Genomic DNA, 22,470 nt, shown 5'->3' with positions numbered 1-22,470 from the left:
TCCTAGGAGGCCGACCCAGCTACTCACACACCAGCTCGAATGCAGTCTTAGAACTGAACCCCACTCCCTGTGAGCTCCAAGTCAACCTTCCCCCGCCCCCGTGATTCCAACTCCTGTTTCAAATCAGATGACACTCCTGTCACCCCAGCCTTGCCTCTCCAAATGCCCCCCCTCAGTGGCCAAGGTGATCCTTTTCGATTTCTAATTATTTGTCTGATCAGTAGCACATTCACACGTTCAAAAAAAAAAAATGTAAATACACAAAGAGGTGTTCTTTGACAGGTCCCCTTTTTACTTTTTTTTTTTAAGTTTATTTATTTTGAGAAAGAGAGAGAGAGAACACAAGCAGGGGAAGGGCAGAGAGAGGGAGAGACAGAATCCCAGGCAGGCTCCGTGCTGTCAGCACACAGCCTGATGTGGGGCTCGATCTCACAAACCACGAGATCATGAGCTGAGCCAAAGTCAGGAGTCGGACGCTTAACTGACTTAGCCACCCAGGTGCCCCAGAAGGTCCCCCTTCTTACTCCAGGCCCCACTGGCCCAGTTTGCAAGCTGCCAACAGATATGCATTATTACCAGAATCAGATATATCTTTCCATAGTGTCTTTATGCAAGTCTGGACAAATATGAATATATTTTTCTGCCCCCATCTACAAAAAAAGGTAGCTGACTCTGCATTCTACTCTACGCAGAGAAATCTTTTTTTTTTTTCATAGAGAATTTTTAAAATGTTTATTTACTTATTTTGAGAGAGAGAGAGAGAGAAAGGAATGAGCAGGGGAGGCGCAGAGAGAGAGGGAGAGAGAGAATCCTAAGCAGGTTCTTCATTGTCAGCACAGAGCCTGACATGGGGCTTGATCTCCTGACCCTGAGATCATGACCTGAACCAAAATCAACAGTCGGACGCTTAAGTGTCTGAGCCACCCAGGTGTCCCTACACAGAGAAATCTTTTAAAAGATTTTCATAATTCTCTGATGTCTCGATCTGGGCATGTTGGGCAGGGTAGTTCTTCGTGACATGTGACTGGTTGTCACAGTGCAGGATGTTGTGTGTCCCCGCTGCCATATCCAAATGTCACAAGCAATCCCAGGCATTGTGACCGCACCAAACTCTTGCACATTTCTACCCTCAACCTGAGGGGTGATAGTGTCCCTCACTGACAACTGCTGCACCACATCTGACCTCTCTGGCCCCCATGTCTCCTCTGCCCCCGCCACTCTGGCCATGTTAGCCTCATCACTGTTCTTTGAATACCAAGGCGTGCTCCTGCCTCAGGGCCTTTGCACAGGTCATTCCTTCTCCTTGGAACCTTCTTCCTCAGTTACCCCCAGGGCTAATTTTTATTAGCCTCACAACATGAAAGCTGGCTTCCCCTACAGCAAGGGATCCGAGGGAGCTGAGGCTCTGCCTCGTTCTGTCGCCTGTGTCACACTCTATCCGTCAGACGATGGTTCCTTAACCCAGCCACACTCCAGATGGAGGTAGACGGGGCTCTGTTTCTTGCAAGAAAGAATATCAAAGAATTTGTGGACGTATTTATTTTATAAACTTTTTTTTTTAAGTTTATGTATTTATTTTGAGAGAGAGAGAAAGAGCAAGCGCGAGAGGGACAGAGAGAGAATCCCAAGCAGGCTCTGCACTGTGAGTGTGGAGCCCTACGGGCGGCTCGAACTCACGAACCATGGGATTACGACCTGAGCCCAAATCAAGAGTCAGGCGTTTAACGGACTGAGCCCCCCAGGCACCTCATATTTTAAAATTCTTTTTATGGTGATCTAATTGACGTAGAGCATTGTATTTTAAGTGTGCAACATAACGATTATATATATATATATATATATATATATATATATATTATATGTTATTACACTACATACATATAATGATCACCACAATAAATCTAGTTAAGACCCATCACCACACGTGATACCAGTTTTTTTCCGTGTGATGAGAACTTTTAAGATCTACTCTCTTAGCAATTTTCAAATATACAGCGCAGTATTGCTACCTAGAGTCACCGTGCTGGACATTCCATACCCAGGGCTTATATGCTATCTGCAAGTTTGTACCTTCTGGCCACCTTCGCACATGGGCAAAATGGGGGCAGGTGGACATATTTTATTTTATTTTATTTTATTTTATTTTTAGTTTATTTATTAGAGAAAGAGAGAGGGAGAGGGAGAGAGGGAATCCCAAGCAGGCTCCACATTGATAGCGAGGAGCCCGATGCGGGGCTCGAGCTCACGAACCATGAGATCGTGACCCGAGCCGAAATCAGGAGTCTGACGCTCAACCAACGGAGCCACCCAGGCGCCCCTGGGTGGACATGTTTTGTTTTTTGTTTTTTTTTTAAATTTTTTTTTAATGTTTATTTATTTTTGAGACAGAGAGAGACAGAGCATGAATGGGGGAGGGTCAGAGAGAGGGAGACACAGAATCTGAAGCAGGCTCCAGGCTCTGAGCTGTCAGCACAGAGCCCGACGCGGGGCTCGAACTCACAGACCGTGAGATCATGACCTGAGCCGAAGTCGGACGCTTAACCCACGGAGCCACCCAGGTGCCCCTGGTGGACATGTTTTAAAACCACCACGTTCTACCGTATTTTTTTTTTTCCTTCTCTTCCCGTCTTTAAATCATACATATCGCTCACTTCCTTATTTGTGGGCTCTCTCCTCTACAGCTACCCTGTGAGGTCCCCAAGAGTAGAAACCACCCTCTTTGTTCCCCTGCACAGAGTAGCTGCTTGACAACTAGGGTTTGGGTTGGGCTTCTGGGAAGCAGAGCCTGAGATAAGGATTCAAAAGCAAGTCGTTTATTTAGGTGGTGACCCGGGGAAACACCAGCAGGGGGGCAGGGAAGGGAGACAGATGGAACACAGCTGGTGACTGACGGGCGTGTTATGGAGCCCGTTACCACTGTGGGTGACTGAAGCTCATTCGCGCTGGGGACCTCCGGGGGGCGGTGCAGGACGGCGCGGGGAGGTGAAAGAGACAGACGGCTCGCTTGCCCACCAACTGCCCGTCAGGTCGAGAGGCGATCCCGGGGAGGGGGGCCGTTCCCTGGCACTTGCAACCTGCCAGGCTCGGGGCAGAGGAGGCTTCAGAAGCTTTGGAGAAAGCCCCAGGGCCGAGAGCCGCGCGCGGAGCGGCAGCTGGACCGCAGCCGGGAGCCTGCTGAGCCGGTGAGGCTGGAGGGGTCTGGATGGGGCATCGACAGCTTCCGCTACAACCATCAGCTGAATAATTGAATACACATTTTTCAAGAGTTCCCCATAGCCTAAAGGACACTTCTGAGCTGGCACATAAAACCACTGTGACCCAGCTTTAGGTCCTGATGCTACATCAGCGATGGCAAACTCGAACGTCTACAGGGTCCGCCGGGCGGGAAAGACAGAGGGCAAATCCAGCTGGGGGTTAGGAACAGGGAGTCCTCCTGGATTTCATTTTCCTTTTTTAAAGAGATGTGAGTATGGCTGGACCTCGCTCTATTACGGGGAAAGCGGTAAAACGCAAGCCAAATGTTGAGATGCTAAGGGACCCACAGGCACAGTGTTGGGAGGCAATAGGGAGTGGTGGGGACCGTGGAGGATGCGAGAGCCCGTTCCCCTTATGCTCTGGTCTCTTACTGCCTTGTGGGGATGCAGGTCCTGGCTGGGTTACCCGCTTTTCTGGGTTTTCTTGGAAGGGCAGAAATCTGGATTTTTATACAAAATCGTTAATTAGTTAGGGACACCTGGGTGGCTCAGTCGGTTAAGCATCCGAGTCTTGGTTTCAGTCCAGGTCACGGTGCCCAGGGTTGTGGGATTGAGCCCCGCATTGGGCTCCGTGCTGGGTGTGGAGGTTCCTTGGGATTCTGTCCCTCTGCCCCTCTCCCCTGCTCACTTGCGCGCGCGCTCTCTCTCTCAAGATAAAAATATACAATATAAAAAACGTTAATCATTAGTTTTTAAGCCTTAGGAGTTCAATCCAGATATTTCTGAAAATATTTGTGGGCTGGTTTTGACTAGTTATCACCCTCTGCGCTACCCTTTTGGAGCAACTTACAGCTCCAAGAACCTGGCATATCCTTTAAAAACCCTAAGCCTTTGCACATGTTTTTCCCTCTGCCTGGTCTGCCATTCCAGTCTTTATGGAAAACTCCTATTCATCCCACAAAACCCTACTCAGAAATTACTCAAAGCAGAACTCCCCTGGAACGCCTCCTGAGCATTTTCTTATTTTGTTGAGTAGATTTATTTGTTTCTTCCTCCGCACCCCACACCCCAATCCCCACATACAATCTATGTGCCCTGTGGGGGGTAGCTCTGTGAGTCCCGGTCAGCACTGTATCCTCAAGTTCAGGGTCCAGCACCACAGGGCACAAACAGAGCTGGTTGAAGGCATGGCCTTGTCATGTTTCACCCTGTTATCTATATCCAGTGGTATAGTGGGTGTGTGTAAGCTGGCTCTTTATTATTATTATTATTATTATTATTATTATTATTTATATTTTCAAGGTTTTACTATTTATTTATTTATTTATTTATTTATTTATTTATTTAGAGAGAATCCCAAGCAGGCTCCGCACAATCAGGGCAGAGCCCAATGCGGGGCTCAAACTTGTGAACGGTGAGATCACGACCTGAGCTGAAACCAAGAGTCGGACACTTAACTGAGCCTCCCAGACACCCCTGCCAGCTGGCTCTTACTTAAATTTTTTTGAAGTTATGGTGCCTGGGTGGCTCAGTCAGATGAGGGTCCGACTTTGGCTCAGGTCATGATCTCGTGGCTCATGAGTTTGAGCCCCGCATCGGGCTCTGTGCTGACACCTCGGAGCCTGGAGCCTCCTTCAGATTCTGTGTCTCCCTGTTCTACCCCTCCCCTGCTCGTGCTCTGTCTCTTAAAAATAAACATTTAATTTTTTTAATGTTTATTTATTTTTGAGAGAGAGAGAGAGAGAGAGAGAGAGAGAGAGAGAGAGACACACACACAGAATCCAAAGCAGGCTCCAGACTCTGAGCCGTCAGCCCAGAGCCCGACGCGGGGCTCGAACCCGCGAACCGCGAGATCGTGACCTGAGCCGAAGCCGGACGCTCAACCGACTGAGCCACCCAGGCGCCCCAGTTCTAAAAATCTTTTACTGGAGCGCGACAAACACACCGCCTAGCGGGCATGTCAGAAGCAGACCACGCGATGAATTCTCATGAAATGAGTATAACGTTTTACCAGCACCAGATCAAGGATGGAACACTCCCAGCCCCCAGCGACTAACCCCCCCCCCCCCCCCCCCGCCCAAGGATAACCGTTGTCCCAGTTTCCATCATCACAGAATACTTTTGCCCGTTCTAGAACTTCGTAGAAATGGAACCAGACAGTTTTTCTTCTCCTGTATTTGCTTCTTTTTGCCAATATTATCTGCGAGATGCGTCTGTGTTGCAATATCCCAGTGTTGGACTCCCACAATTAGCCCCGCCAGTCTACTCTTAGGGACATTTGGGTGGTTTCCAGTTTGGGACTACTTCCCCGGGAGCGGAACTGCTCCGTCATGGGGGCGTGAAGAATCAGCTTTCGTGGGTGTAATGAAACAGTTTTCTAAAATATTACCACGTGCCCTCCCACCGCCAGGGTGTGGGATGCTGCACAGAATCTTCTTCTTAGATGGCAAGGCCATCTTGTTAAAATGTACATCAGGGGGCGCGCCGGGTGGCTGAGTCAGTTAAGCCACCAACTCTTTCTTGACTTCAGCTCAGGTCATGACCGTAAGGTTCACGAGTTCAAGCCCTGCGTCAGGCTCTGCGCTGACTGCACAGAACCTGCTTGGGATTCTCTCTCTCTCCCTCTGCCCCTCCCCTGCTCTCTCTCTCTTCCAAAATAAAATAAACTTAAAAAAAAAATCATCAACCACCACTGCACAAAACCTGCTTGGAATTCTCTCTCTCTCCCTCTGCCCCTCCCCTGCTCTCTCTCTCTCTCTCTCAAAATAAAATAAACTTAAAAAAAAAAATCATCAACCACCACTGCACAATAAACAAATAAAACACATGATTAAACCAATTAATTTTAATTTTTTTAATATTTATTTATTTTTGAGAGAGAGAGAGAGAGAGAGAGAGAGAGAGAGAGAAACAGAGCACAAGCAGGGGAGGGGCAGAGAGAGAGGGAGACACAGCGTCTGAGGCAGGCTCCAGGCTCTGAGCTGTCAGCCCAGAGCCCCACGCAGGGCTCAAAATGTCCCCATTTCAAATGAAATATCTCGAAGACATCGTTCCCCGTTTCCCTCCTAATCTAAATTAGCTCCCTGGTTATTCTCCTAGCTTCCTGTTCTTTTCCTTCAAGGCAACGATTACAGTTTAATAACGACAAATGTGTGTGATTTGGGTGTTTATTTCATCTGTGCCCAGGTATCAGTCATGTTCTATTTCCTGACTGGGCTTGTAGGTATACGGGTGCTCCTTGATGAAATTATACATTAAAAAATATATTGAACACACATACAGCCCTTAGGCCCCTGTTAGGCACTGTTCTATGCATTTCTCAAATATTAATTTATTTCATTGACATGCATTCATTCCACTTTTCAAACACTCGTGAAATGAATTAATTTCAACGTTCAAATGTTAATCTATTTCATTTGATCCGCAAAACAACCTTATGAAGTGAGGCGGTTATTATCCTATTTAGAGATAAAAATATAGAGGGACATGGGGCGCCTGGGTGGCTCGGTCGGTCGAGTGACCCACTCCTGATGTGGGCTCACGTCACAATCCCAAGATGGTGGGATCGAGCCCCACGTCGGACCCCATGCTGGGATTCTCTCTCCCTCTGCCCCTCTCCCCCACTCGTGCTTTCTCTCTATCATACGGGAGGCTGGGAAAGGCAGTCTTCCTGTGTGTACGGGGAGAGGAAACAGGTTTGGTGAGACGGTGGCTTCGGGGTCACCCTTTTTCCTGAGCACCTACTAAGTGCCAGATATTTATCCATGTTTTGCTGTTCAGTGCTGGAAATACATACATACATCCATCCATACATACATACATACATACTTGATTTAAAATACAAGTTTAAATTAGCAAAACTTTACAAAGTTTTTGAATAAATACAATTTTGAAATAAATTACGGTGAAGTGATCACACAGCGTGTGTGCATGGAGAGCGGGTGTAGAGTGGGGATGGCCCTGTCCATCTGTATGGGGCCAGCAGTCCTGGACGGCAGAGCCCCTTCCCAGATGAAGCAGGTCCTGCCAACCCGCTCCCCGGCAGCCATTCTCCTCTTTCTTTTGAGTATCAGTCTTTTCAGTTTTAGCTGGGTACATGGCTTCCCTGTTAGAGACTACAACTCCCAGTCTCCCTTGCAGCTAAGTGTGGCCATATGACTAAGCTCTGGCCAATGGGATGTGAGCATTCGTGCGGTGTGCCGCTTCCGGTGTGTCCTTCAAGGAAAGCTTTTGCCCTCCACTTCCTTTTCCCTGATTCTCCTCGAAACTCCAGGAGGAATCCACCAGTGATGTGCATGGCAACACTGTGCCCCTAGCCCTGGACCTAGGCTAACCTCTGGACGCTCACATGAGCAAAAAATAGACCCTCATCTTAGAGCCACTGACATTTTGGGCCTCTTTGTCATAGCATCGTGGCTTGTGCAGGACTAATGCAGCATCAGCCCTCTCCTGCAGGCTAACCCCTTGGGTGCTGACCTAGCTCCTCCATTCCTGTCACCACACTCCCTCCCTCCCTCTTGTGACTCTGACGTCCCACACAAGAATGCACAAACCTTCCTAGATTGTGTCCCGAGTAAACAGCAGCATGTGAGAGACGGGAGTCAGATAGACAGGTTATGTCAAGACTTCGTTTGTTCAAGATCTTAATGCTCTGGGCTTACCGCACTATTTCAATCACCAGCCTACAGAGTCTAGACTCATAGAAGTCTGATATTTTTGTTTTCCTGGCATCCCTTTCCTTTTCTACAGTTTCGCTTGGAGGAACCATGTCTTAACCCCCTTTTGGTCAACATGGAACACCATGGCAGGATTGAAGCCCTCTTCCCCCCCCCACCCCCCCCCCCCCCTTACCTCCAGGGATGAGCATGTGGCCCAAGATAGGCCTATCAGAACATTTCCCCTTCCTGGTTGGTCCAGGGATGGACCTGTAACCCAAGATGAGTGGATGAGAGACAGTCCTTAGACTTTTGCAGCAGTTGTTGGAAAAGAGGTATTTTCTGCCTGCCAAGGTTGCTAAGTTGTGGGGATATAAGTCAGGAATGCATGGAACCGTCTCACCACTATTTATTGAGAGCTGGCCTGAGAGAGAGGCTAACACAAAAGAAATCTGAATTAGGAGATGGGCAGACCCAGACTCCTGGTGATATCATCGAGCGCCTGGATCCAGCCATGACTGAAGTTATACTGCTGTTGTACTTTTCCCTTGTATGAGCCAATGCCTTGTCTTTTTGAATAAGTGATGGCAATTAAGGGTTTCCTTATGTGCAAACAAAAAACGTTCTGGCTGCTGCAAAGATTTCACCTCTGACCTCACCCAAGGGTGATAGCCCAGTGTTTACTCCATTAGGCTGATCATCTCCCTCCCACTCTAGGTCTTTCCATCTATCAGAAAGGAAGAAGAAAAGCCCCACTCAAGCCAACCTAAGTAATAATAATAATAATAATAATAATAATAGTCACCATCTTGTAGAACAGTAAGTTCAGAGTCAGGGCAGCTCCTGGGTTGATTAATTCAGTGGCCCGATGATGTCATCGACTCAGGGCCTTTGCTGCCCTCCCTGCATCTTAGCTTTGTCCTAAGGCTGGCTCTCTTCATGGTCTGAAGTCAGCTTCCAGAACTCCGGGCGTCATGTGCAGAAATGACAGGTTCCAGCAGCAGAAGAGCCCATCTCTTAATCGCATCTCTTTTCAAGAGGAAGGAACCCTTCTCCTGGTTCTCCCTAACCCGAAATTTGTCATGTGGTGTCTCGGTTTGGGGTCCTCCAGAGGTGCACTCAGAGGCCCAGTTTGAGTGCAAGCAGTTTATCTGGGAAGTAAATCCAGGAAACACTGGCGGGGAGATCAGAAATGACCTAGGAAAAGGAGGGCAGCCAAAGCAAGGGGTAAATGAGCAGTCCCTGCCAAGGGCATCCGGGGTTCAATTCCGCTGGGCTACGTTGTGCGGACGCGTATTTCTGAGACGTCTCACCCAAGTGGAGAGGGCCCTGCGAATGCATGCTCCAGATCCCATCCATCATAGATTGAGGGCTGCTCCCAGGGTCACTTCCGACCTGTCCCACGTGTGGATCAGGAGAAAACCCCCCAGGTAGAGAGCCGCACACACGTGCCCAGGGGTCGGCAAACTCTGTAAAGGTCCAGATAGAAGTATTTTTAGCTTTTCAGATTGCATAGTCTCTTTCGCAGTTAGTCTACTCTGCCCTTTGAGCGCGAAAGAGCAGCCCGAGAAGATACGGAAACAAACGAGCGTGGTTGTGGGCCAATAAACTTTATTTGCAAAGACCGGCCTCAAGCCCTAACTTCGTCCCTGAGCGGAGCCGGCAGGATGCCCACAGCTTCAGAGGCCATGCCCCAGCCAATCGTCAATGAAGAAAAGGGAACGCCCAGTGGATTTGGACCAATCAGAGCCCACCTTCTGAAGCACCCGCCCACTCAGCCTGGAAATGGATTGGCCGCTGCCTCTTCCTAGATCGTTGAGGGTCAGGCGCGTTCAAGGCCACGAGAAGACGTCAAGGGGCCACGGCGTGGAGGCCCACAGAGCAGGCACTTGGCTCTGGGGTTTGTTTGGCTTTTTTATTTTCCCTGCCTGGATGGTTGATGGCCGGAGCAGGAATCTCAAACTCTCACCCTGACCCAGGCACAGGCTCAGGTGTGGCCGAGTCCCGCTCAGGGGTGGCTGGCCAGACACTGTGTCCAGGTGGATCCCCAGGGCACAGAGGAGCTGGAAAAGATGGGAGAGGAATTGGAGTGTGGTCCTCCATCGCATTAGCTCAGGTCTGGGACTCCCAGGCGGAGCCTTCCAGATAAATCCTTTCTTTCTCTGAAAGCACATCTTCCAATACTCTGCAGTCATTAAGCAGAATGAGGCGGGCCTAGATGCGCCCATTTGGGGCGGGTGTCCAAGCTACATAATTAACTGGAGAAAAAGCAAGGGTGGAACAGTGCGTCTGCAACGATCCCCCATTTGTGAAAGGCAAAGAGGATATTCGTGCAGATGCTGGAGTGCGAATACAAAACACCAGAGTGGATGCACCGGGCAGGTCTTAGCCGGGTTATATTGAGGCCAAGGGAGGATCGGCACAGAGAGAGACTCAACTCAGCACGCTCTCCCTTTGACAGGCCCTGCATTCTTTTCATTTAATCAGGAGTGCGTATTGCCTTTATGAGAAAAGAAATTCCACTCATTCTCCCACCCACTCACATTTTGTTGCTGTAGGGATGGGAAAGAAGGTAAAGAGGACTGGGTTTCTCCTAAAGCCGTCCCTGGACTGGGGGATTTAGGTGCAGGAAGTTTAATCTTCAAAGTGATTCCAAGAAACATAGGTTGAGGGGGGACGGAGGGTGAGGCAGGACAATGAAGGCAGCCAGTATAGGGGGTGTCATTGAGCAGGTTCCTAATGTGATAAGTGGGGTGCAGTTCTGCTGGGGACCTCCAGGGGCAGCAGAGAGCACACACTTCAGAGTCCTATCTGCAGAGGAGGAGGGAGCTGGGGTATTTATCCTCCAAAATTCTGTCTCTTGTTGATGACAGTCACTTCTGGGAGTGTCCCCTCCCAGCACTTCGGGCCTGCAGCCTCCCCCCACCCCCACCCCCCTGCTTACTTCTATAAAAGCCTTGGGCAGAGAGATGCAGGGATGTCTGGGCCAAGGGGATGTAAAAATAGCACCAACCACACTTGCTTTACTGTAATAGAAAACAAGAGTTTGGAGTGGATGGTTGGATTTTATGTCAACTTGGCTGGGCCACGGTGCCCAGATATTTGGTCAAATATTATTTGGGAAGTTTCTGAGAAAGCCCTCTCTTTGGGTGAGATTAACATTTAAATCAACGGGCTTTGAGGAAAGCAGATTACCCTCCATTTTGTGGGTGGGCCTTATCCAATCAGCGGAAGGCCTTAAGAGAACAAAGACTGATGTTCCCTGAGCAAGGAGTTCTGCCAGCAGACCGCCTTTGGACTCAAACTGCAGCACTTCCCTGGGTCTCCTGCCTTCTGACCTATTCCGCAGATTTCGGGCGTGCCAGCCTCCACAACTGCAAAAGCCAATTTCCTAAAATAAGTCTCTCTCGCTCCGTAGACATATGAGAAGTTTCCTTCGTGAGCGTCTTGGTTTAAGTTTGAAACAAAGTAAAGTCGGTTTTGTAAATAAAGTAAAAAAGTGTGAAGGGGAGCACCTCTGCCATGGTGCCTGGCAACCCTGTGTGTATCCCCACGGCCACACTGGTAAAGGCTTGAACCGCAGCGAATCACATCTCTTCCGTTTTGCGGTTGTCTTTTTTTTTTTTTTTTTTTTTTTGAGTGTGGGATACAGGCCTCAGGGGGCTTCTGCTTCTGCTTCACGTAAGTAGCTGTCAGAATTTAAAAGTGGTTTGTTGTGTTTTTACTGGGTCAGACTATCGGGCTGCGTGCTTGGCAAGGTGGTTTGCAAAAGGCAGAGGCGAGTGACTGAGCTTCAAGGGACACTGGGGTGACAACCTGGGCTGCTTTGCCCTCACACCCTCTCCTCATCATCCTGACTTGCTTCTGTCGGGTGTGGGTCTAAATATTCTAGATCTAAGGGCACCTGGGTGTGGCTCAGTGCAGAAGCATCTGATTTTGGCTCCGGTGATGATCTCATGGCTCGTGAGTTTGAACCCCACATCCGGCTCTGCGCTGACAAAGAGGAACCTGCTTGGGATTCTCTAGCTCCCGCTCTCTCTGCCCCTCCCCCCTCTCAAAAATAAATAAACATTCAAAAAAGAACAGTAAACAAATATTCGAGGCTCAGTCGTTTGAGCGTCCGACTTCGACTCTGGTCATGATCTCGTGGTTTGCGAGTTTGAGCCCCGCAGCAGGCTCTGTGCTGACAGCTCGGAGCCTGGAACCTGCTTCGGATTCTGTGTCTCCCTCTCTCTCTGCCCCTCCACCACTCGTGCCCTGTCTCTCCCAAAAATAAACATTAAAAAATAAAAAAAAAAAATAGATATAAGATGTTTCAACAGCACCTGCCACCCATGTTAGGTTTTACTACTGTGCCAACACTTTCCCCTATTGGAGCTCGTCTCCTGGGGCCCCGGGCCAGGCGACAGCTGGTTCCCTGATCGGGGCCTCCCCAGGCTGCCCACAACCTGCGGGACGCTCCCACCTCTCCCCTTCCCTGGCTCCCGGCTGCTCCTGTCCCAGCCTGGGTCCCAGCGTCATCTCCTCCCCTCTCCTTTGCCCCTCAGCCCCAGGGTGACCAGAACCCCTGCCTCGTGGGACAGCTTTCTAGCACTTTCCCCTTTTTAAGAGATTGACTGCAATTTCTCTAATAACATCACATTAGCTAGAAATTAATGTCCTCATTAAGACAGCAATTAGGCACATTAGCACGGCAATAAAAGAGAAGCTTATGAAATAATTGCTGGTTCCAAAATGCCTTTAATTTAGTGTTTTATATTGCGCCGTGTTATTAATTTTTTCCCTCGGCAGAAGATAATAAGAGAAACATTTGAATTGTGGGAAGGTTTAAAATAAAAAAAAAAATTTTTTTTAAAGGAAAGCGATGTTGATGCCTATAGACGGATGATCTTTCTTTTCCACGAAGCCCCCGGTGATTCTCGAACCCCTGGGATGATGGCGGGGTTGGTGGGGGGTGGTGCAGAGGGTCGGGCCGTGCCTGGGGACTCTTTTCGTGGATCTGGGACGCGCTCATCCATGGATGGGGAGATCACGAGGGAAAAGGCGGATGAGGAGTAAATTTGTGGAAGGTTCTTTTGCCCCCATCTGAAGCCCTGAGTCGACCTTAGCATCCCTAAGTGTGGCGCAGCTGGACAGGAGGTGGCTCCCGCGGGGAGCAGCAGAATTAGCTGGCACCGCTGAGTGTCCTTGCCCCAAATCCGGAATCTTCTTTGGCTGTCTTAGGTTGGACTGGCTCCAGAGGCAGCCCCTGAGAGCAAATGGCCCCAGAGAGCACCAGGAGGGACAAGGAGAAGTGAGACAAGGAAGGGAAGAAGGCAATTTTGGGTAGTGGTAAGTGCCGTGAGTAACAACCATAAAAATTAGAGGAAGCAGCTGATGAGGGGCCGGAGGGTGGCACGCCTGTCTGAGATAGGGACGGCCTCTCAAAGGAGGGGACACGTGAGCAGGGACATCATGAGGCGAGGGAGGGACCCACCCTGGGGAAAGAGGGTGCTTCCAGGCAGGGAAGCAGCAGGTGCAAAGGCCCGGAGGTGGGTGCAGGCTTGGAGAGTGGGAGAATCTGATGTAGCTGAATGGAAGTGGGGGGGGGGGGGAGGAGTGAGGGGGATATGGCTAGAGATCAAGAACGGAAGGAACGGGGAAGAATTTGTAAGAAAGGGAAGGAGATGGTAACCGAATCCGGGCCCATTTCTTCCGTGAGGAAGGGCAAGGTGTGCCTGATGCACCCGCGCTAGTCAGGCCTTGTGTCAGTTACCTGTAGGCCATTGTGCTGTGTGACAGACAACCCCCCAGTCCAGTGGCTTAGACAATCGGCCTTAATTATGGCTCACAGTCTACGCATCAACCGGACATTCCTTCTGGCTGGGCGCATTCAGGAGTCTTTGGTCAGCTGGGGGTCCGGAGGACACTCTTTATTCACCCAGGTTGGGCCCTGTCACGTGTTTGGGGTTCAGCTGGCCGTAGGTTGGTCTAGGATGGCCTCGGCTGGGACGACAGGGCTCGCCTCGATATGCCTCGGCCGGCTGGCCCGGGCTCCAGTCAGGTGACAGAGGCAGGGTAGGTGGTGAGGGCATCGACCTGGGTCCATCTGGCAGTCAATCTACACCAGCTGCATTACCTCTTTGGGACTTTTGATTATCACCCCCTGTCCCTCTCTGGCTCTCCCAAGACATCCTACGGTCTTTGACTCCAGGTCCAGCCCCTCTAGAATTCTTCCCGCCCAAGTTTGTTCTCTTAAGGTCCCAAAGGAGCTGTAGCCTGTGTTGTTCACAACCTCAAATTTCTGGCGAGGCTCGCTTTCCTCCTCTGCTTTGGGGCACGACTGGAGCTGAAATTCATTATTGAAATAACTGACTCTCTTAATAGTGAACTGTGAGTTGGTGTCAGCCACAGCGGGTCAGAGGTTTGTCCATGGGGAGCCCCTGAGCAAAGGAGAAAGGGGCACTCACAGCATGACGAGCACACTCTGTGCCCCCTTGTGCAGTGTCCAACCTGCCCAACCATACCAGCCTGGCCTGATTATGGGAGTGGAGAAGAAGAGGGAAGAGAGAAAGAAGGGGAAAGGGATTCCACTGGGATCCAGGGCACCATTTAGCCTTAGCACTCTGGCCAAAGGAAGAACCTTCCTCAAATGGATGAGGAACCCAATGGGGAGCCAGCCCAGCAAGCCAGGATGGGCACCCAGACAGGCAGCCTACTCATCTAGTGGACCAAGGCTGGATCAGCCCTGTGGGGGAGGAGGATCAGAAGAAGGGAAAGGAAGAGGGTAGAAAGGTCCCAGTTGAATATACTCCCCACCCCCTTCCTGTATCCCCAGGAAATAAAGTGCAGCTGGGTTCTTGGTTGCCATAGTGACTGCCACACAAAGAATTTGGGGGGAAAAACACCCCGGGGGCATGAAGAAGCAATTTGCTCTCAGCTCTGGGAGGCAGGGGGTGGAGGGAGGACACGGGGATGGGGATCGGAATCTCCTGGGGAGAAAAAGTTAAGAGAGGCCTCCCAGGGTAGGTGGTGTCGGGGAGCCTGGAACCTTCCATGCCCCCCCACTTCTACCAGTGATCCAAAAGAAGAGTGGGTGGAGGCACCCCCCCCAAGCTCTGGTGCGGGTGCTTCCAAGTCCCAGGCCCCCCTTCCGGGGCCCAACTGGGCAGCTGTGAGCTCCCGGTGTCCACAGAGGCAGGACCTCCATGTGGATTTTTTTTTTTTTTTTGAATTTCCAATTCCACCTCAGGACAAGGCACTATCTGGGGCAGTGCACAGGCCTGACACCCCTCAAATCCTTCCTCAAACTCAGGAAAGGGCCCGGCCTCACTGCCCAGCCCCTCCCCCCTCCTCCTTGGCTACACACAGAAAGGTCTACATATCCCGGGCTGTGGGGAGGAGGGTAGATTGGATTTAACCCCCCCCCAGAGGGAACCTACAGCCCAGTTTTCCTCCCTCCAGCTTCTCTAAACCTCCAAGAAAGCAGAGAAGGCACGGTGTGGTGGCAGCTGCATTTTTTTTTTAATCTGTTAATAAAACCGCAAGTGAATCAAATCCGCTCGAAGGGAAAGGGTGGGGGGGGGGGTGCGGTGCAGCGAGGCAGGGGCCATGGTGTTTGCAGAAGTTGGAAATTTAATAAGAAGGGAAAATAAAAATAGCCACTGTGCCGGAGACACAGAGAGAGGGTTGGGAGACGTAGGTGGGTGTGGGACTCCAGGCTGGGTGGAAAGCATGAAGAAGAGACAGCCAGAGGGTCCCAGAGTCTGGAGAGGCAAGTGGGGGCACAGCTAGGGGCAACAGGAAGGAGGGGACTTGGAGTACCCGCCAAAACAGCCCGATTCCCTGGCAGGTTTTCCGCAGGGGTGAGCGGGCCAGAGAGGTTAGGGATTGGCAGTCTGAAAGCCTAGGCGAGGAGGGGCAGCTCCTGGTTCCTTGGTCTTTGAGCTGGTCAGGATACGCATCACAATGTTAGGGCTGCCATGAACAGCTGTGCAGGTGGCTCACTGCACAAGAATGCTAGAAAGAAGCCAGAGCAAGGGCTGATATCATCTCTTCCCCCCACCGTGCTCTTCATCCGCCCCGAAGAAAGGGTGCCTTTTAAGGATCCACAATAAAGGTGCAAACACCCTAAATGTCCATCACCAGAGGAGTGGATGAACAAATGTGGTCCATCCATACATTGGAATATGATTCAGCCGTAAAAAGGAGGACCGATCTTGACACACGCTACAATGTGGAGGAAACTTGAAAACGTTAAACCCAGTGAAAGGAGCCAGACACAACAGAGCACACATGACCCGATTCCATTTACGTGAAATGTCCAGAATAAGTAAATGCACAGAGACAGAAAGCAGACGGGTGGTGGCCAGGGGCTGGGAGGAAAGGGGAAGTTGGGGAGCGACTTAATGGGTGCCGGTTTCCTTTTGGGGTGACGGGGATGTTCTGGAACCAGGTAGAAGTGGTGGCCGCACAACGTGGTGAAGGTGCTAAATGTCCCTGAAGTGTATACTTCAAAATGGTTGATTTTGTGTTAGGTGAATTTCACCTCAGGAAAGAAAGAAAGAATGAAGGAGGGGCAGGGAGGGGGAAGGAAGAAGGAAGGAAAGAAGGAAGGAAGGAAGGAAGGAAGGAAGGAAGGATGGAAGGAAGGAAGGATGGAAGGAAGGAAGGAAGAAAGGAAGGATGGAAGGAAGGAAGGAAGGAAGGAAGGAAGGATGGAAGGAAGGAAGAAAGGACGGAAGGAAGGAAGGATGGAAGGAAGGAAGGAAGGAAGGAAGGAAGGATGGATGGAAGGATGGAAGGAAGGGGAAGATCCACATAAAGACGATAGCAGGGTCCCTGCACAGGACTTATCACACCCCGTGTACCCCCAGAAAGCCCGGGATTGCCCACAGCAGTCCAATTCCAGAGCAGCTTTGGAATGCATTCATTCGTTGGTTCAACAAGAATTCACCGAGTGTTTATTTCATGCCAGGTGCTGTGCCGGGCGATGAAGGGGCTACACCCCTGCCCTCGGGCTGACACGCCAGTGAGGTGGTCAGACCGACCCAGCAAACACAGCCTCCGGTACATTAGGTGGGGGTGCGTGCCCGCTCGAGAAACAACAAAACCGCGTGGGTGGGGCAGGCGCTTTTAACTGGGTGTCCTCACTGAGGAGGTGACATCTGCACGAAGCTCCAGAGCAGGCAAAGAGGAGTCACGTGGTATGTGGAGGAAAAGCATTCCAGGCAGAGGGAACAGCCAGTGCAAAGCACGGAGGCTTGTTACCTACAAGGAGTGACGCTAAATGTGAGTTGTTCCGCAGGAGTTAAGGTTCTGCTAGAGCCTCCCCCCCCCCCCCCCCCCGCCCAGTTCTGACTTGGATGAGGCACCAGCTGGACGAAGGCATAGGCATGATCCCCATCACCAACCCCCCAAGTCAGAAGTCTTGGATTTCTATCAAGAGTTGATGATCTCCGATGTTTACCAGAGGCAAGGCAAGGGTCACAGTAGTACATCCTAGAAACTACTTATTACGTGCTTCACGCTATCACATTCACTGATGTAATCCCCAGCGGCATCGAAAATGGTATGATCTCTACTTTCCGGGTGGGGAAACTGAGGCACGGACCGATGAAGTGGCCCGGCCAAGTGAGCAAGACGCAGCTGTGAGTTTGAACCCAGGATGGCTTTCTGCGGATCCAGACGAACAAGGATCTGGGAGTTCCTCTCGAGGCCGCACCTTGAAGGGTTCGGAGGCCTCCAGGCCTGTTTTTGAGTTGCCGCTGGCCCCGGGGCTCGCAGACGGGGCGGAGGGTCCCAGGTGAGGGGTGGCTGTCAGCATCGGCGGGTGATTGATGGTTTAATCGCTCGCCCCGTGACCCTGGCCCTTCTAGCCCACGCTGCGCTGCGCTGAGGCAGGCGGTCCCTGGCGACAAGCAGAGATGGGGTAATTTGGTTACCGTAAAGAGAACGAAAATTCCAGAGGGAGACGGAGAGAGCGATGCGCCGACCGGGGGCAAAATGGGAGCCGGTTAGTCTGGGCTCGGATGGGAGGGAGGAGGCAGATCCCCAGTCCTTTTGGGGGTGGGGGCCCTGACAGCTCTCCGCCCCTCTCCAGCCTCATCTGACTTCCTGTCTTGAGAATGGAGAAGGCAAATGCCATGCGTGAGAGGCCACAGGGCACGGCCAAGGCCTAAGAGGCGAGGGCAGCATGTGGCCTCTACCTGAACCATCTGAGGGGGACACAGGAGCGAGGCGGGGGCTGCTGAAGCAGGGGGCTGGAGAGGGCGGGGGGCTCCAGGTACCGCGGTCAGAAGCCTCGTGTCATCCTTGACTTGACCCCTTTCTCGCTCTCTCTCCACTCACATCCAAACCTTGGACTTCTGCCCACCTCCGCGGCCCCGCCGGGTCCAGCCCAGCGTCGCCCTCCTGCACCTGCTGTCGCGTCCGGCCTGGTCCCAGGCTCCTGGTCTCGCCTTGCGGTCTCTTCCCCCCCTCGGCCCCCAGGGGGCGCAGGTGAGCACCCGAGCCCGCTTGGGCTCCTCTTCCGCTCAGAACTAACGGCCACCTTGGCTTGCTTTGCTGTTGCTGCCGTCGCGAGTTCCCACAGACTTAGCTGCTTCAACAACACGTATGCATCATCGCGGGCCGTGGGGTAAGATATCAGCTGACTGCGAGGCTCGGGGGAAGGAGCCCTTACCTCCTTCAGGTGCGGGCAGAATTCAGTTCCTTGCGGTTGCAGGGGGGAGGTCCCCCTTTCCCCAGTGGCTGCCACCTGAAGCGGTGGCCTGCAGTCCCTGGCTTGTGGCCTCTCCCACCACCTTCAAAACCAGCCAGGAGAGACCTTCTGACATGGCCGTTCTCTGACCCCCTTTCTGCCTCACCCGTCTGCGTTTAAGGATTTGTGTTATGAGATTGGGCCCACCCCATAGTCAGGATGATCTCCCTGCCCAAAGAGCCTTAATGTAATCACATCTGCAAAGTCCCTTTTGCAATGTGAGGTAATACGTGCACAAATTCCAAGGATTCGGACGTGGACATCTTTGGGGGGCCATTGTGTCTGCCAGCTTCCTCACTCAGAGCAAAACCCAAGTCCTCCCTGAGGCCACAAGGCCCTGCACACCCCCATCACCTCCCTGCCCTTGTCTCTGACTTTCTTCCCCTCCCCGTACCTGGGACTTCTCACTATTCTGCAGACTCCCTGGGCACATTCCTGCCTCAGGGCCTTTGCATAGGCTGTTTCCTCTGCCTGGATTGTCTCCTCCCCGATATCTGCAAGCCTCCTCCCTCACCTCCTCCAGGTCTCCCTTCCCCAGGAAGCCCTTCTCTGATACCCTCCCCACACCCACCCCCTTACCACCACCACAAATCCACATTACTGCTTTATTTACTTGCACTCACTGGGATGTACCGAGGATATTTACTCGTTCGGCTGTCTCTTAGCTGGCTCCCCCACCCAAACCTCAGCTCTACCAGGGAGGTTCCTTGTTTCTGCTGTTCCCTGCTGACTCAATACGTTTGTTAAATGGATGGAGGGCAGGCAGACAGGGCCCCAGGGCGAAGGAGGACCTGGGGGCCCAGTGGAAGGCAGAACGGGCAGGTAGAGAGAGGTCAGTGCGGGGGAGGGGGGGACAAAACGACTTCTAGAGGAACCTTGGAATCAAGACACTGTAACAAAAATGAACAGCACGGAGCCACCCTTAACTCACGGGGTGGTTCCTCCTGCTCGTATAACGTGCTTTTACGGCGGGGTGGTGGCAGGGGTGTTAACTGCATAAACTCTTAGCTTCCTGACTTTTCTGCGCATCTCAGATCACAGATGCTCTAATGGTCACCTGAGGTCAGAAGGCAGGCTGGGCACGATTCAGAACGAGAATGTCCAGATCCCAGCTCGGATGGTGCTTTAGACTTAAATATTCTCCTCCTTGTTCTGGGGGCCCCGGAGTGGTGTGGGGGCCCGCCCCTCCCTCCTTCCTTCCTAGCCCTTCCTGTCACACTTAAGGAAAACCAGAGCTGGACAACTGTTAAAGGGATAAAGATAAATTTTGTTTTTTTTTTTTAAACTATTGCAATAGGGAAAATGATATCTCAGGGTAGAACCAGGCTCGGTTCTGATTTACAGCCAAGGAGCGGGGTGGGGGGCAGTGGATGGAAAATTACTAGGAGGAAACATCAGGAGTAAGGGGAGGTTCCAGCTCCACTGACTTAACCGGATTCTTGCTAAAACTGGATTCTATACGGAGGGACACAGAGAAGCCCAAGGTTGACGACCGGTCAACGCTCAGGATCTGAGCTCAAGGAGGGAAGGGGAGTGTAGGGGGGGGTCACGTGGCGGTCCCCCAAGGGACATGTGCCACGTTCTCACCCCTGGAACCTCTGACTGTGACCTTATTTGGTAAAAAGAGTCTTTGCAGATAGGATTAAGTGATGAATCCTGGGGGGCCGAAGGAGCATGCGACTCTTGATCTTGGGGTTGTGAGTTCGAGCCCCACTTTGGGTGCAGAGATTACTTCAATAAACTTTTTTTTTTTTTTTTAAATTTAAGAATCCTGGGATGAGATTCTCATCTGGGTGAGCCTAAATCCAGGGACAGGTATCCCTGTGAGGGACAGACATGAGAACAGAGACACCCCGGGAGAAGAGTTTGCAAACAGGCAGAGATTAGAGCAAAGCAACCACAAGCCCAGGCGTGGGGGGCAGTGCCTGGGTCACTGGAGCTGGAAGAAGCCAGGGAAGATTCTGCCCTGGACCTCCCAGAGGCGGCTGGCCTGGCCCACACCAGGATTTCCCATTCTGGCCTCCAGAACTGGCAGAGAAGAAATTCCTATTGTTGTAGTTGAAGTCTGTGGTCCTTTGTTATGACAGTCCCAGGACACCAGGAGCCAGAGGGTCCTGGTGGAGCTGTTTCTGCTGTCGAAGGAGCCCTCTCACCCAGCCCCTGCTTCTCCCTTAGGACCTGCTCTCTGCTCAGCCTTTCTCCCCACTGAAGCCAGTCATATGCTTGCGGCCGGAGTCCCAGCACCTCCTCCAGGAAGCCCTCCTGGAAACACCCTGTATTTTGATCTACCAGAGCAGTCACCAGCCCCTCTCTTCTGCCTTCCACGGGTCACAAAAGTCCAGGGGACCCACAACAGATTCTCCCTAACATCCTGCCAATGTTCTTCCTTCCCTGGCTTGAAGTGAGGGGGGCACCCGGCTCTGACCCTTTTCTCTTGATGGGGAGAGCACGAAGCTCACAGCACAGCCTCCTCCGGAGAAATCCTCATAAAACCCTCTCCAAACCTGCCTTCTTCCCCAAGCCTTTCAGACCCCGCTCACGCTGAGTCATGAAACCCATCGGGAGCCTTCGACTTTGGAAATGTTCACTGCGGTCTGGTGCCTCTCACTGGGCACTATATTTACTTATTTGGGGCCTGAATGAAAAAGTCCATTGTAGCATCCTGTTACTCAAGTAATATCCAGTTCCGGGGGGGGGGCGGGGCGCGGGGGTTACTGATGTTTCCCTGCTCTCCACCTTCTGGGCACCTGATGGGAGGCACTTCCGGGCTCCCCTGGGGTTGGCTGGAGCCATGCGATGAGTGCTGGCCAATCAGCTGCAAGCAGACGTGATGACGTCATTGCCAGGTTGGCGTATTTAATGGCTGAGGCAGGACCCTCTGCTCTCTTTCCTCTGCTGCAGTGACTAAGAACGTTCTAGATAGCTGCTGCCTCATCAGCCTGGATCCTGCTATGAGGATGACCCAAACAGAGGCCCCAGGTGGTTCCCAACGGTCATGTAACATGAGCAAGAAATAAACTTTGAAGTCACTGACATATTGGGGTTCCCACAGCATGACCTCCCATCTCAGCTGGTGTATCAATAGTCTATGGCCGCTGTGATAAATCACCACAAACTTGGTGGCTTAACACAACAAACATTTCTTCCCTTACAGTTCTGGAGGTCAGAAGCCTGAAGTCAGTTTCAGTGGGTTGAAACAGGCGTCAGCAGGACCCTGCTCCTTTGGGAGCCCTTTGGGAAGAGTCTGTTTTCTCGACTTTTCCAGCTGCCAGCGCTGCAGTGCTGTGTCCCTCGGCTCAGGGCCCCTTCCTCCATCTTCAAAGCCAGCAGTGTAACATCTGACCTCCTCCCTCTCCTTCCCTCTTATAAGGACACTTATGATTGCATTTAGGGCCCTCCCAGATAATCCAGGATAATCTCCTATTTCAAGAGCCTTAACTTAATCCCATCTGTAAAATCTCTTTTGCCACAGAAGGTCGCACTCACAGGTTCCAGAGCCCGGGAACTAATATCTCTGGGGGGGCCGTTATTCAGCCTGCAACAGTGGGTTCACCTAGAAGCCAGGTTGCAAGGGCAAATCATTTATTTGGGAAGTGACCCTAGGAAGGAGAGTGAGGGAAATGACGGAGCCAAGAACGAGCACACTGCTGAGGTTACTACTGTGGGCAACTGAGGCTCAATCCCACAGGGGAATTCTGGGAGACACTGTAGAAAGGTGCCGTAAAGGATTAACCTCACCCAAAGAGAGGTCTAGTCTTTGTCCTTTGCTCCTGAGAGGTGGCCTGGAAGCCCTAGAATGTCTTGCTTGGTTAGAGTATCTTTGTTTACCTGGGACCTTGGGCCACACAGTCTACTCGATCAATATGATTTATACGGGGGA

The 22,470-nt window shown here is 51.6% G+C and overlaps 1 long non-coding RNA gene across 1 annotated transcript; it reads right to left on the bottom strand.

The window, feature by feature from the left end:
* Nucleotides 1-16,774: 16,774 nt before the first annotated feature.
* Nucleotides 16,775-21,833, bottom strand: LOC132679781 (uncharacterized). The gene is made up of 3 exons (XR_009610324.1): nucleotides 21,743-21,833; nucleotides 17,553-17,738; nucleotides 16,775-17,098 (listed from the first exon to the last, which is right to left on the bottom strand). It is a non-coding gene; the product is annotated as an uncharacterized LOC132679781 (long non-coding RNA).
* Between the last annotated feature and the right edge of the window lie 637 nt (nucleotides 21,834-22,470).

This window comes from Panthera onca, chromosome A2, assembly GCF_046562875.1.
Source record: "Panthera onca isolate mPanOnc1 chromosome A2, mPanOnc1 haplotype 2, whole genome shotgun sequence".
Taxonomy (NCBI): domain Eukaryota; kingdom Metazoa; phylum Chordata; class Mammalia; order Carnivora; family Felidae; genus Panthera; species Panthera onca.
This window is presented reverse-complemented; position numbering and strand designations above follow the sequence as displayed.